Source organism: Biomphalaria glabrata, chromosome 8 (assembly GCF_947242115.1).
Source record: "Biomphalaria glabrata chromosome 8, xgBioGlab47.1, whole genome shotgun sequence".
NCBI classification, from domain to species: domain Eukaryota; kingdom Metazoa; phylum Mollusca; class Gastropoda; family Planorbidae; genus Biomphalaria; species Biomphalaria glabrata.
In genome coordinates, this window is record NC_074718.1 from 21373615 (window position 1) to 21388606 (window position 14992).

Consider the following 14992-nt stretch of genomic DNA (forward strand, 5'->3'; position numbering starts at 1 on the left):
ATTGTCTTGGCTGTTTTATTTTCAGATCAACTATCAGTTGATAAAAATACAAGTAAATATGTTTTTCAAAATTGACTGTTCAGTTACTTCTTACGGGGCGAGGTTATTCGGCAAGCAATAATATATATATATAGGTAGTTGAAAAACAAAAAGACTCATATGTTTCCGTAGGCGTCCTACAAAACATGACTAGTATACAGCACGAGTGAAGGTCTGTGTTTCTTAGGAGTATTCCCAGATCTTACTACATTGGAAAACCAGAGTTTCTAAAACATCGACTATTCTCATATAATGAACAGTAAAAATGAATCGTAATTCATTGAACTGTATAAAGGAAAATCAATTGTCCCATCCTTAAGCGCTTATTGATGTTTTTGTCTAATTTAAAAGCGACAATGAGGTCACAATGAGATAAACCGCTGCATTCTTGACTGAAACATAGTCCATGGTTCTACTAGCACGTCAGCATGCTCTAACAACAGACCAAGAGGAAAGACAAAAAAAAAAAAAAAAAAAAAAAAAAAGACTTTTTGTTTTCATAATATAACATTGTACATTCAGGGGAAAAGTGTTCATCTAGACAATGGTACAGTTCTGGGATACAGAAAGAATCAAACAGATTAAAAGTTTAGTGAACAGAATATCATAACTTGTGGTGCAAATTTAAACCGTCTATCTGCCTGAGAAGATTTGAATCCCTAAAGAGGCGAGGAATTTTGTATGTGAGGATTAAATCTGAGTAAAGTTCACTCAGGTTTAAAGGACATACAGAAATCTTTTCCCAAATAGCTTCTAGTCCACCATAAAAGAGACTAGTACACAATAAGTACTACCTTACTAAAATAATGAACAAGATATATTATTTAAAAGAGTATTGGACATTTAAAGTAGAACACCATATACATATTTTTACTGAATTTTAATTTATGAAGTGTATAAAGTTCAAAGAATAACCTGTTCAAGCAGATGTAAGTTTCTATTAGTCAAGATAGTACAAATATACTTGTTATCCATTATAAAGTTTATGTCAAGATAGTACAAATATACTTGTTATCCATTATAAAGTTTATGTCAAGATAGTACAAATATACTTGTTATCCATTATAAAGTTTAAGTTTTAAAAATTACAAGCTGCACAAGGTTGAAAAAAAAAAAGAATTAAAAAATGAACTAGAATGATGCATCTCAGAAAAAGAGCTTTTAGCCAAAGTACTATTAATTTAGAGCAAAAGTACTATTTAACTTTAACCACCAAGTTTCATGTGATAAATTTTATATTATACATCGCAATATTTAAAAATTATTAAAAAAGACCAACTTACTGTCATCTGGAGATAAGATGGCTGGTACTTCAGTAGACATCTTGTTTAAACAGTTTCAGGTAGTGCCTGAATTTGATTCAGTCATAAGCCCCTTCTGAATTTTACTTTTTAGAAGACAACTAAATTAGATGAAAAAAATTAATGTTTAATTTTTTAATTTAAGCTTGTACCAAGATTTTTTAAAAATCATTTTATTTCATTGAGTACCTTATGACCATCTACAGGGAAATGGTGCAAAAATAAGAATACAAAACAGAAGAGAACCAAAACAGACATTTTCTCCTCCAAGTAGAAAATGCATACACATTTTTATTGCATTTAATTTGCTACTACTCTATAATAACAACACTGGTGTCATATCTATAAAGACTCACTCTGTAGTAAGTTTTGACTTCATTACAGATACTGAATATATTCCATTATGTAATAAATCTATTTGTTTGATGTAGCGTTTAGTTTACTCATTTCAGAATCTTTATCATTATTGTGAAAAATAACTTTTTATGAATCTATGAATCTATCTATCTATGAACTTAATTCAATGTGCTCTAAACTCAAAGAGTATGTATGTGAAATTGTTATTTGCATTCTGATTATTAATTGTGCATCATGTCCAAGTGTGAACTTCTGGTTCCTTGGATGAAATTTGTTTTCATTAGTTGTATCAGCCCTTAAGCATTGTAACTCAATCCCCAGTATTTGATTTTCCCCTTATCCTTAACCTTAGTGTTAAGAGACCCATGTACAAGGTCAAGGCTCATGACTGATAGTTTTGAAATGGACACACCAGAGACAGTCATTAATAGTCAACCTATACAGAGAAGGTGAGCGATACAAACATGGAACAGGAACAGACTACTACAACCGATCCGCTGCCAGTTATAACTCGATATGGAAGGCAAGTTCGGCCACCAGTACATTACCCTGACACAGTTAATTAGATACATGTTTTTTTATTATTATGCAATTAGATATAATTAATTGATACAATTTAGTATGATAAAGTTACATATCCTTTAGGGTTAGGATTTTTTAATGTTGAAAATACACATTAAAGGGATATAGCTCAATGAAGAAGAAATATTTTTATTATTATTTTTGCAAAATAATTTAATGCAAAATATCGCTATAAATTTGTATGTTACTATGTGAATTAGCTTCATGTGGTTTATTTATCATAAAGATGCTATTTTCTTTTTACACAAATTGTACCCAATTAAAGACAAATCGACCAGTTGATTTGATGTGTCCGTAAATGTAGATGTATTGGTCAATGAAATCCAGGTCAGTGAATACCTTCCTCTACAACAAGGAAACCATTTCCAATAAAAAAGTTTTTTTTCTAACTTCCAGATGTGCCGTTTAGTCTAGCTCTGTATTATGTGCTAAAAACCAAATAGCACACCTACGTTTGTGAGTGTTCTGTGATGCTCTCTTGTGTTAAAATTTTTTTTGAAACTTAAAGTACTTGAACACATCAACCTTACCAACTTTGACATTAAATTTAATTTAACTATTAGGGTCTAGTAGTAATACAATAAAACATATAAATGGATGAGGAGTTCATAGGTTCTCTCAGTTTTTTTCCTATGTCTAACCATTACAGCGCTTTAAAAATTGAAACAAAAAAGTTGCTGATTGAGCTTAACTTGTTTAAGTACTCTAAGTAGCATCATTTACTCTAAGTCTAGATCTAGACCAGACTACACCTTAGCCTTAGTTCTACTGCTCTATAATAATTAAATCTAGAAAGTAGATCGATAGAGTCTAATATTCAGTTAATAAAGTATTTATTTTCATTTGAAAGATCTACTCTAGTCTCAAGTTAATACCATCATTATAATTGATATATAAGATCTATTTTATATTAGATCTATATAAAAGTCTACATTACATATCTACTCATCTACATCTAGTATCTAGGACTAGAATATTTCTAATTCTAGACTAGATAAAAAGTTATTTTATTATATTATAGATGAGACACAAGTATCATTTTGACTCTAGAACTATACTCTAGATCTTGTCTACAGACTTGGACTTTGGAGAGTATTCTAGAGAGTAAGTGTAGAGTCTACACTAGCCAATAAGACAGTAGACTAGACATCACTAGTGTCTAACTTTCTAGTTCTATCTATCATCATAATCTAGATCTATGCATTAATCTCATATAATAAGTAGATCTATTAATAAATTATAATTATAAATCTCTAGAAGAGATATTAATTATTATAAATACTATTTATTATACCTAGATAGTACTACATAGTTTTTAACATAGTCTAACATAGGACCTAGTTAGATCTATATTTTATATGATATACAGATATAGACTAGCTCTAGATCTATCTATATATATATATAATTCTCTTCTTTGCTCAACAGTTTGGACGAGCAAGAAGTAAAGGAAAGCTCACTCTCTTATTTCTGCGGATAGTCACCCCATGAAAAAACAAGAAGGGGGGGGGGAGAACAAGTGGTTATTAACACGTTGCTACAGATGGCTGCGCACTGGACTGTCAAACCCTGCCCGCTCCCATCCCCCTTTGTCTTGCGGGAGGTTTGGACTAAGAAGTAAACTATCTTCAACTCTGGAGGAACATCCGAAACATGTAAAACATTTTACTTACAAACAAACATTTTACAAACACTAAATAGCAGCGCCGGACTTAACCATTGTGACCAAGAAGTCATGGAAAGAGAACAAGTAATCTACTATGTATATTCACCCGTCACTAAATAGCAGGGCCGGATTTGTCTATGCATTTTATTCATTCTTTACTACATACAGAATTACTTTACGAGCCTTGTGTGTAGCAAAGTCATACAGTAATATCATAATAATTCTGTTACCTACATAGATCACGCTCAATAGCATGAATTACCAAATGTTTCAATCTATCTATGAGAATTGTTGAACTCAAGTAATTCTTCATTAGTTTGAGGCACGAGAAACTTCTGTTCTTTCATCAGATTACACAATTATGGCTTATGCATAATGCCGTTTTTATTTATCTCGCATTGGATTGGTGTTTTCCATATTGAGTGACAACTCAAAATGACAACTTTTGTCTATATATTTCTGTATATTTTAAGGACTTTTTGGTATGTTTTTCAATTTCGGGAGATTTCCAGGAGCTCACGGTAAATCAAGAGGAGGGAGCGGGAAATCTGTTTTAAGTTATAAAATGGTTTAATTTAATAATTTATACACCTTGAATTAGCGCGGGTCCCACTGCGGTTGCATAGGTTGCAATGGCCTAAGCCCAGCCCTGCAAAATAGCGCTGTATGCTACGTCGTCTGTCGACTAGTTCCTATATAATCTGGATCTAGAATCTAGACTAATGACTAGATCTAGATTCTATATGATATAGATCTAGAGAATCTGGTCAATCTAGACTAACTCTAGATCTAGATTCTATATGATATAGATCTAGAGAATCTGGTCAATCTAGACTAACTCTAGATCTAGACCTATATTATAATTATAATCTGGATCTAATCTAGTCTAGAATCTAGACTATAACTATAGACTATAGATGTTAAATTGTTATTATTGTTATAAATCTAGATTTCTTAGATCTAAATTTATCATCTAGACTCTAGCCTAGACATTATTTAGAACTGGGGACATAATCTATATATAATCACGTCATGATGGTCATAGATATAGTCATAGATAGCGCAGTCATAATAATAATCATGCCATGCATATCCCATTACTCAGCCATCACTCATTCACTGGCATTACTTTAAATACTTATTACTTTAATTATTACTTAGATTTAGAAATTTACTTGACTGTTATAGAGAATAGAGTCTACTCAATACTCTATTACTACTACAGTAACTAGATCTATACTACTATAGACTATAGTCTATACTCTCTACTGACTCTACTCTATACTACTCTTATATTCAACTATGCTATAGTCTAATAGTTATAATTGTAATAATTGTACTTGTAGATCTCATCTTTATTTAATTTTAATGTAGATCTATAAGTATAAAGTATAATAAAGTATAGTAATTGTAGGGTATACTATAACTATAAAAGGTCTAGATCTAATAGATCTAGTATAATAATAATTATTTAATAGATCTAATTAGAGTCTAGTTAGTTTAAGTTTAGATTCTAGATCTAGAGATTTAAGTCTAGAAACAAAGTCTAATAGATCTACATCTATATAAGATCTACATCAAAAAGTGCATACCTTGGAATCTAATAGAATCTGAGTTTAGATTTATACTAACTTATAATAGAGTTCTATATAGAACAAAATTAGATCTAGACTCTAGATCTAGTGGTCTAGATTCTTATGTCTCAAATGTAAGTAAAGAATCAAAATAAATTATGCGATATTTTGACCCGGAAGTATTCTTAGTATTAGTAATACATTTAATATTTAAGTTTCGAAGTTGAAAATTTAAAGTATCGCAATTTTGTTAATATCAATTTATAAAATGTCCATACAACTGTGACGCTCACAGTTATCGCGGGGTGAGGGGGGGGGGCGATCCCAGACGGCCGACCCCAACCCCAGCCGAAGGGGTGGGTGTGCGAATTTTAGTAGAGAAATCACAAAATTTTATTCAAATTTTACACTTTTGTTAATTATACATACAAATTATTTATATTTTAGCCAATTTAAATGTTAGATTATGTCGTCATCCCCCCCTATTATTTTAGTTTGTTGGGGAGAACTGGCGGATCCAACTAGGGGCGATCGCCCTTCCCCACTCTTCGTGGTCCAATGTTTTTGTATAATATCACATTTTTTTTTTTTTACAAAATTAATTACATAACCATGTGAGCTAAGCTTCTTAGGCTGTTAATATTTTAACCAATCTTTATATTATGTCATTTTCCTACTAGTAGGCCTATGTTGGCAGATTCAGTTGGTTTGGGGGAGGGCGATTACATCTACTGCCCTAACCATCCAAATTTAAGGCTTTGAGTGGGTGGGGGAGGTGCAATTTTTAAGCAAAAATCATAGTGTGTGAACAACATTCGATGAATATCCAGGCCTAAAAAAAAATATCTGTCACTAATATAAGCTATCTATGCTACAAATTAAATTCTTATTCCGAGTCGCCCCTTTTAACCCATTTGTTTTATGTCCCTTTGCACTCTTGTCTCAAATTCAATCATTTGTAAACAAAAAATGTAAAAAGTGTTGTCAGTACCAGGTGGGGCGATAGATGCAAAACTGTAACCTATATATTCTATATATTAAGCATACCTTCTTATCTTATCTTATATAATACAGACGTTACTTCAAAAAAGAAGATGATTACGTCCTATGCGTCATGCATTCAGTCATGCATGTTAACCAATGACTTAAATTCTGCCAAGTCACTGGTTTTCTTGGCTACCTCAGGTAACCCATTCCATGCTCTAATAGCACTAGGGAAGAAGAAGTATTTGTACAAATTTGTCCTAGCATATGGGATGAGGAATGTGCCTTTATCTTTGTGTCTTTCTGAGTATTTTTTTAAATTTTGTTTTTGTATTTTAAGATTATGGTTCAGTGTTTTATGTATGATTGCTACTTTACTTTTGAGTCTTCTGTCCTGAAGGTTTTCTAAATTTAGAGTTTACTGTCGGTGCGTAGATTATGGCATTCTAGCACCAATGTGTATTAAGTGCACTATTTTTGAACGCACTTTCTTTTTGTTGCCTTGCTTGTAAGTTAATGGAGTGTTTTTGTTCTGCTGGTGTAACGTTTGTTGAGATTCTTCTGTGTTCCCCTGTTTAGGGTGAGTATCTAAGGCATAACTGCGTTTCGCAGTTGTTTCGATGCCATAGTGATAGTCTACTAGACCTTTCTAGTTTGTCTTTACTTTGTCTTTACAGGGAGTTAGTTTGGGATTGGAAGTCTTCGCTGGTGACTAGAGACAGCAGTGTGTTGTGTTGTGGTTTCGAACATTAATGTGTACGTTGTGGGATAGCAAGGTGTAGAATTATTGTTTAATTAATGAATTGACAGTATTAATATGTTCCAAATTCAATGTCATTACTCCATTAGTTTGTCATCATATTTATATTTATATCATTAAATATTTATATTGTTACCAGTGAGTCATTTATTTATTGTAAGCACGAAGGTGCCTGGTTGAATGTCAGGGGCCCGGGCAAACGAGCTGAGGCCTTAACATAACCCTGACAGTTGGGGGCTCGAGTCCGGCTGTGACTACCAGTCACAGAACTATAATTTCAATCATTATATAAATTTTAGTTACTTGATTATGTAGCAGCAGTGTCTACAATCTAATAATTGTTTACATAGTATTGCATCACAATCTACTGTACTAATATTGAATTGTGTACCATTGGCAACGATGTATATCGAAAGTAGCAGATAAATACAATAAATACATCCTTTGTGATATAAGTGATATAACACTATAACTATACTGTACTATATACTATATAACTATTGTATTGCAAGATTGAAACGCATTTGTATTTTCTTGTTTTCTATATTGTGCTTCACCTTTGAATGAGTGTCTTCTCGCTCCCGGCAACAAGCGAACGTGAGTGTAAAGTGGCTGTTGGTAACTACTGAAGTCTGAGGCTACTAGTATTGTGTTGGATTGTCCTGTGGCAACTATATTTCGACGCTGTGGCCTGAGTGAGGCACTTTCATCCGACGTGGGATACTGCACAGATAGGTTTCTTTCTTTGCCATTTAACCGCAGGCTCTAGGCTTTAGTTGATCTCTTGTACAATTAGTAGAATTTTTTTGGTTCCCATATTGTATATAATTTAAATATAATACAGCCAAGTAGTGTACATTGTATTTACCATGGAAACTAGGTTGACAATTACTGCCCAGTTTATAAGTGATGGTCGTTCTCTGGGGTACGAAGGTGAAAGGTTAGAGAGGTATGTGGCTGAGCAGAAAGAAGACTATGAAAAAGCCAAGAAAGAGGACTTTGAACGAGAAAAGGCTAGATTTGAGAGAGAGGAAAGATTGAAGGCAGAGGAGAAGGCCAGATTTGAACGTGAGGAGAAGGCCAAGCGTGAGGAACACGAGAGGTGGAAAGAAAGAGATGCCAGGGAGGAACTCAAGAGGAAAGAGGAGATGGAACTAGAAAAAATGAAGGAAAAGTCAGCAACAGCGGCTGGGACGGCAACACAGGCAGAGGTGCGGCCTAGAAATGTTTTAGATAAACTTGACAAGAGCTTCCAGGGAATGAAGGAAGACGATGACCTGATGGCATATTTAACACACTTTGAGGCCGTCGCAACAAGATGCAAGATCGATAGAAAGGAATGGTCATTGCTCTTGTCCTATAAACTAACTACCTTTCTAAGAAACTGTATGCTGCGGGACAGTCTGTTTTTGAATGAAAATTATGAGGAAGTGAGGGCTGTATTACTGCGACATGCGGATATAAACGCGGAAACCTGCCGCAAGAGGTTCCACCGGGTAAAACCACGACAGAACGATTTTAGGGGTTTTGTCACCGAGCTGCGAAACGCGTTGGACAATTGGTTGAAAATGGCTGAAGTAGGCAAGACTGTGGAAGAAGTGAAAGAGTTGCTGGTGAAAGATAGAATACTTGAGAATGTGTCCGGTGATGTGTACAAGCAACTGATAATAAGTAAGAAAGGCACCGTTGATGATATGATTGATGTTATTGAAGGTTTTAAGGTTGCTAGTGCGGGCGTGTCGCTTGCTAAGGAAGACAAAGTGTATGTTGCGGCAGCGTGTAGTGAACCTGTGATGAATCGGAGTCCTGGGGGCAAAAGGATGGAGATCGCTTGCTTCAGTTGTGGGGATAGGGTTCCAAACACTTACCCGATTAATTCAACTGATAGGGAAGACGATTGTAATACTGTGGTCAGAGCACGTGAGCAGAGGCCAAGTGATAGATGACTAGAGGGCCGTCGCGAGTCCAAGAGTCGTCGTGACTATAAGCTGATTCCGGATCGTTACACAGTGACAGTTAGAAATTTACCATATAATGTTAACTGGCAGAAGTTAAAGGATAGGTTTAGAGATGTTGGTTTGGTGGGATTTGTGGAGGTTTTGATGGCGAATGGGAAGTCAATGGGTGTAGGTCATGTTAGGCTCAGGAACCTAGCAGACGTTGCGAGAGCAGTTAAATATTTGGACAAGTCCAAATTTGGAGGTAGGAATATTGTGGTTGTCCCTCATCGTATAAGCACGCGGGGATAATGTGATGATAACTAGGGTACTCTGGTAAATCCATATTGGGTTGTTTAAATATCGAGACCTATGGATGAATGGTGTTGGTATATTTAGATGTTCATGTAATCAATATTCTAGACGAAATTTTTTTTTCCATTCCACTTATATCTTTATATATACTTAAAGTAAGTTGAGTATATACTTTGTTATTTAAAGTATCGGAACCATATCTGTTAGTTATGGGAGTAAAAGTTTATTGGTAGATACGTGGATTTAGTTTTTCCTTTTAAGGCATTCTTACGTCGTTTAAAATCCATGAGAGTAGACTGAAGCTGTGAGTGTGCGAAGGCATTGAAGAGAGTGCAGGCCTGTCTGTGTAAGTATCCTATTCTTCGATTGCCTGATTCTTCTCTACTGTTTTATCTCCAGAGTGATGCCTCAGACAAAGGGATCTCTGGCATTCTTAGCCAGTGTGTAAATGTCATGTTGCATCCTATAAAATTATGTGAGCCGTAAAGTGTTGCCTCGGGAGCAGAAGTATTTTACCATTAAACCTGAAGAAGTGGCCATTGTATATGTAATAGAAAAAGGGACAATTATTGGCCGGGAACAAAATTTAATCTCCAGACTGACCACAAGGCTTTATGTTACTTTGGGAGCACTAACTTTACCAATGCACGTATTACAAGATGGGCGCTGATGTTGCAGGATTATTCCTTTGATGTTGTTCACGTCTGAGGAAAGGACAATCTGCTTGCTGATCCATGCTCAAGATAGACTTTCCAATGTGCAGCTACATAAGTTACATATTTATGTATTTTTGGTATATACATGTCTTATGCATTTTAATGTTCCAATGTATACATTATTGTTTGAAAATGTTTGCACTTTATGTTAGATGAAATTATGTTGCATTTAGTATTATTGACATTAATTTGTTGATTATGCATTTTAAATTTGATCGGTTGGTAGATGTGATTTTGTGAATGGTTCATAGTGTAATGTGGATACTTTGGTAAAAAGTATAATTGGTAATTTTTCTTCTAAGTTGTTATGTTTGGAAGAGTGATGTTAATGCGGATGAATGTTCCCTAGCTGGATGTGCTTACCTTGTAGTTGCAATGATATCTTCTTACTTTTCTTTCAGTTTGAGGTACGGAAACTGGTCCATACTTTGTAAGAACCAGTTTGGGGGGAGAGGGGGAATGTCGGTGCGTAGATTATGGCATTCTAGCACCAATGTGTATTAAGTGCACTATTTTTGAACGCACTTTCTTTTTGTTGCCTTGCTTGTAAGTTAATGGAGTGTTTTTGTTCTGCTGGTGTAACGTTTGTTGAGATTCTTCTGTGTTCCCCTGTTTAGGGTGAGTATCTAAGGCATAACTGCGTTTCGCAGTTGTTTCGATGCCATAGTGATAGTCTACTAGACCTTTCTAGTTTGTCTTTACTTTGTCTTTACAGGGAGTTAGTTTGGGATTGGAAGTCTTCGCTGGTGACTAGAGACAGCAGTGTGTTGTGTTGTGGTTTCGAACATTAATGTGTACGTTGTGGGATAGCAAGGTGTAGAATTATTGTTTAATTAATGAATTGACAGTATTAATATGTTCCAAATTCAATGTCATTACTCCATTAGTTTGTCATCATATTTATATTTATATCATTAAATATTTATATTGTTACCAGTGAGTCATTTATTTATTGTAAGCACGAAGGTGCCTGGTTGAATGTCAGGGGCCCGGGCAAACGAGCTGAGGCCTTAACATAACCCTGACATTTACTAAAGGTGTTACTCTAGTCAAATGTGAATATTCGTTTGTTATGAATCTCACTGCTCTATTTTGTGTCTGTTCCAGTTTCTAAATGTTTTCTTGAGTTGAGGGGTCCCAAACATAGGATGCATATTCTTTTATTGGCATAACTAAGGTTAAATAACATTTTAGTTTTATGTTCATATTTGATTTATAGAAATTTCTTTTAATAAACCCTAATGCAGGGGTCTCAAACACGTGACCCGCAGGCCACATGTGGCCCGCGAAACAATTTTGAGTGGCCCGCGGCCACGTCCGCGAATTCGAAAAAAATTAGATAAAATTTACAATGACCACATATAAGCCGTGAAATGATTTACATTTGCACAAATCAGTAAATGAGGTGTGTCTACTGCAAGCGAAGATTCTGTGAAGGCAAGCTTTGTTGTTAGTGAGATGATAGCAAAGGCATCACGACCATTCACTGAAGGCCAGTTTGTAAAAGAGTGTATGCTACAGGCGTGTGAAATTATCTGCCCCGAGAAAAAGAAACTCTTCGAAGGCATAAGTTTGTCTGCAAACACAGTGGCAAGCAGGATCGCCGAGTCAGCGACAAATGTTCAATAGCAACTGATTGCCGCTGCAAAAGACTTTGTAGCATATTCCATTGCACTGGACGAGTCTACTGGTGTAACAGACACCGCATACTGTGCCGTATTCATTCGTGGGTCGACGAAAACTTGAACATTGGACTTACTAGCAATGAAAGGAACGACGACTGGACGCGACGTGTTTTCAAGAACTGGAAGCTTGTCTTGACAGGTGTAGACTACAGTGGGAAAAACATTTTCAGTGGCTACGGACGGTGCACTAGCAATGTGTTTAGAGAAGGTTGGTGTTGTTTTATTAATGGTAGAGAAACGCTATCAGCTCAGCTTGGCGGGACATTTTGCAACCATACACTGCAGTCTGCACCAAGAAGCACTATGTGGCAAAAGTCTACTAATGAAGAACGTGAAGGATGTTGTCGAGAAGACGGTGAACTTCATACCTGCACGGGGTCTCAACCACAGACAGTTTGTGTAATTTCTAGCTGATTTAGAAACGGTCAGATGGTTGAGTCGTGGAAAAGTGTTGCAGAGATTTTTTGAACTGAGACGGGAAAATAGCAGCTCAGCTTAGTGACCCAATGTTTTGTCGGATCTTTCTTTTTCTTTCTGACATCACGCAACATCTCAATGCACTCAATTCACAACTACAGGGCACAAAGCAGCTGATTACCGTGATGTTTGACCGCATCAAATCATTCAGATGCAAGCTGACTTCGTGGGCCACTCAGCTGGCATATGGAAACCTGGCTCATTTGTCTTTTCTACAGAGCATTACGGTTGAACCACAGCGCCTGAAAGACTACATAGACATCCTCTCCAGACTACTGGAAGATTTTGAACGCCGCTTTCAGCAATTCACTGCTCTCGAACCACAATTTTCTTTGTTGCCACTCCATTCGCAATTAACGTGAAAAACGTTCCAGAGGAAGTCCTGCAGTATGACACTGTTCTGAAGCAAAAATGCGCTGATGTTGGTGTTCCAGATTTCTACCAGTTTCTTCCCAGAGAGAAGTTTCCAAACTTATTCTGCACAGATGCTAGAATTCTAGAGATGTTTGGGAGTACGTACGTTTGCGAACAGTTTTTTTTTTTCAGAATGAAGATTAACAAAACAACATTACGATCAAGACTGACTGATGAGCATCTAAGAGCAACCTTGCGGCTTGCCACTACACGCGACTTCAGGCCTAACGTCGATGGTCTGGTCTCTGCCAAACGCTCTTAGCTGAGTGGACAGAAACATTAGTGACGAGCCATCTGCAGTAGGCCTAGTAATTAAAGTTGTTTTTTTATTCTGAAGAACTACAGTTTCTGCTTTTTTATTAGTGACAGAGAAAACGTCAACTTATTTTAGTAAACTAAACTGCCTGTGCATGTAATAAACTACACTTAATGTAATTAATAATTATAAAAACTTTATTTTAGCATTTTACTGCAGTGACAGTAGTGTTCGTAAAAAAAAACATTATCTTTTTGTGGTGTGGCCCGCTGAATGGTTGTTATTTTCCACTGTGGCCCACTGATATGAGTTTGAGACCCCTTCCCTAATGCTTTGTTTGATTTTTGATCATCAATATGGGGATTCCATGACAGTTTTTCATTTATTATAACACCTAGGTATTTTGTGTTTTTAGTATGTGTTACTGGTTTACCATGAATAAGATAAGTGGAATTAATTAGTTTTAGTTGTTTTTTTTTTACTCTTAATAACTGACATTTTTCTGGGTGGAAAGACATGCTCCAATTTGATTCCCATTTCTGTAATTTATCTAATTCTCTTTGTAAAATTTCTGTATCTTGTGTTGTTTTTATTGTTCTATATATTATGCAATCATCTGCGAATAATCTGACTTTTGTTCCTGAACTAATGCAATTTGGTAAATCGTTTATGTAAATTAAAAATAGTAGTAGACCTAAGACTGTTCCTTGAGGTACGCCTGAGTTTATTGTTATTGGTGTTAATTTAGAGCCATTTATTATTACAGTTTGTTCTCTCCCTATCAGAAAATCTTTCATCCACTGATGCAATGAACCATCAATGGCAAAATATTTTAATTTTTTAAGCAAACTATGGTGGTGAACTTTATCAAAAGCTTTGGAAAAATCTAGTAAGATAGCATCTATTTGCTCACTGTTGTATAAACCTTTTTATATCGAGTCGCTCCCTCCCATCGCTAATGACAAATGCAATCATTGATAATCAATGTAGATTTGAGAAAAAATCAGTACCTGAGTAAAGGTTTATATTCCACCTCCCCTTTCCCTTTTCCGCCGGAAAAATAACTTTTAAAACTGGATAGTCAAACATGGCAATAGTTTTTACATAATTCCTGAGGTGTTAAAATTTGTTTTCTCTGGCATGAATTTGTCAAATTATATTTTTTAAAATTAGAATTCCCAAGAAACTTTTAAGCATAATTAGAAAGAATGAGAAGCGTTTTGAGCCCATATTATATAATATAGTTCGTCCATCGTGGTTCGATGATGACCACTTTGTCATCCAGGGGGCTGAGGGCTTTGCACTGGGGTTTTATGCCTCCTCATGTGGCTGGTGAGACCTATGTGAGCCCGGAATGTTCGGCCGCACACTGGGCAGGTTATTCCAGCTGGTATCGTTTGCCTTGCTTTTCTTCTCTGGCGTTTTTCTTTTGCCAGCATTGTTCTTTTTTTCTCAGCTACCTGTGCGCCAGTTTTGACAGCGCGACGCCATGATGCTCTGTCACGTGCCTCTGTCTCCCAGGTGCCTGGGTCTATGCTGAATGCCTTCAGAAAAACTTTGAGGGTGTCCCTGAAGCGCTCTCTTTGACCACTTTGCGGGCACATGACGTATTGAAAATTTTTTTTTCTTAAATATGAAGATATTTTTTAAATATTATTTTTCCAAGGAATTTTTTTTCGAGGTCGACTTTTTAATTCCCCTTAATCCAGATAACTTTTTTTCAAGCTGTGGGTCACATTTTGGTAACGGGGTTCAAGGTTGTTTTTTTTCTTGAGCAAAAATCGGTTATATTTGCAATGTTGTTAGGGACTATTAATTCATATTCGAATACTTATCGAGTCAAAACATTCATGTAAATTATTATTAGACATTTTAATATCTATCCACCAAAACTATTCCACTTGTTCTGCAAGCATTAAAACTGTCAAA

At 35.6% G+C, this 14992-nt stretch overlaps 1 protein-coding gene across 1 annotated transcript in view; it reads right to left on the reverse strand.

Annotated features, from left to right (window-relative positions):
• Positions 1-5671, reverse strand: part of LOC106075439 (amyloid beta precursor protein binding family B member 2-like) — an 88547-nt gene extending 82876 nt beyond the window's left edge. The window contains exons 1-2 of the transcript XR_008779542.1: positions 5538-5671; positions 1323-1441 (exon numbers count right to left, since the gene is read on the reverse strand). The gene's annotated coding sequence lies outside the window, so the exon portion shown is untranslated. The remainder of the gene's footprint in view (positions 1-1322; positions 1442-5537) is intronic.
• Between the last annotated feature and the right edge of the window lie 9321 nt (positions 5672-14992).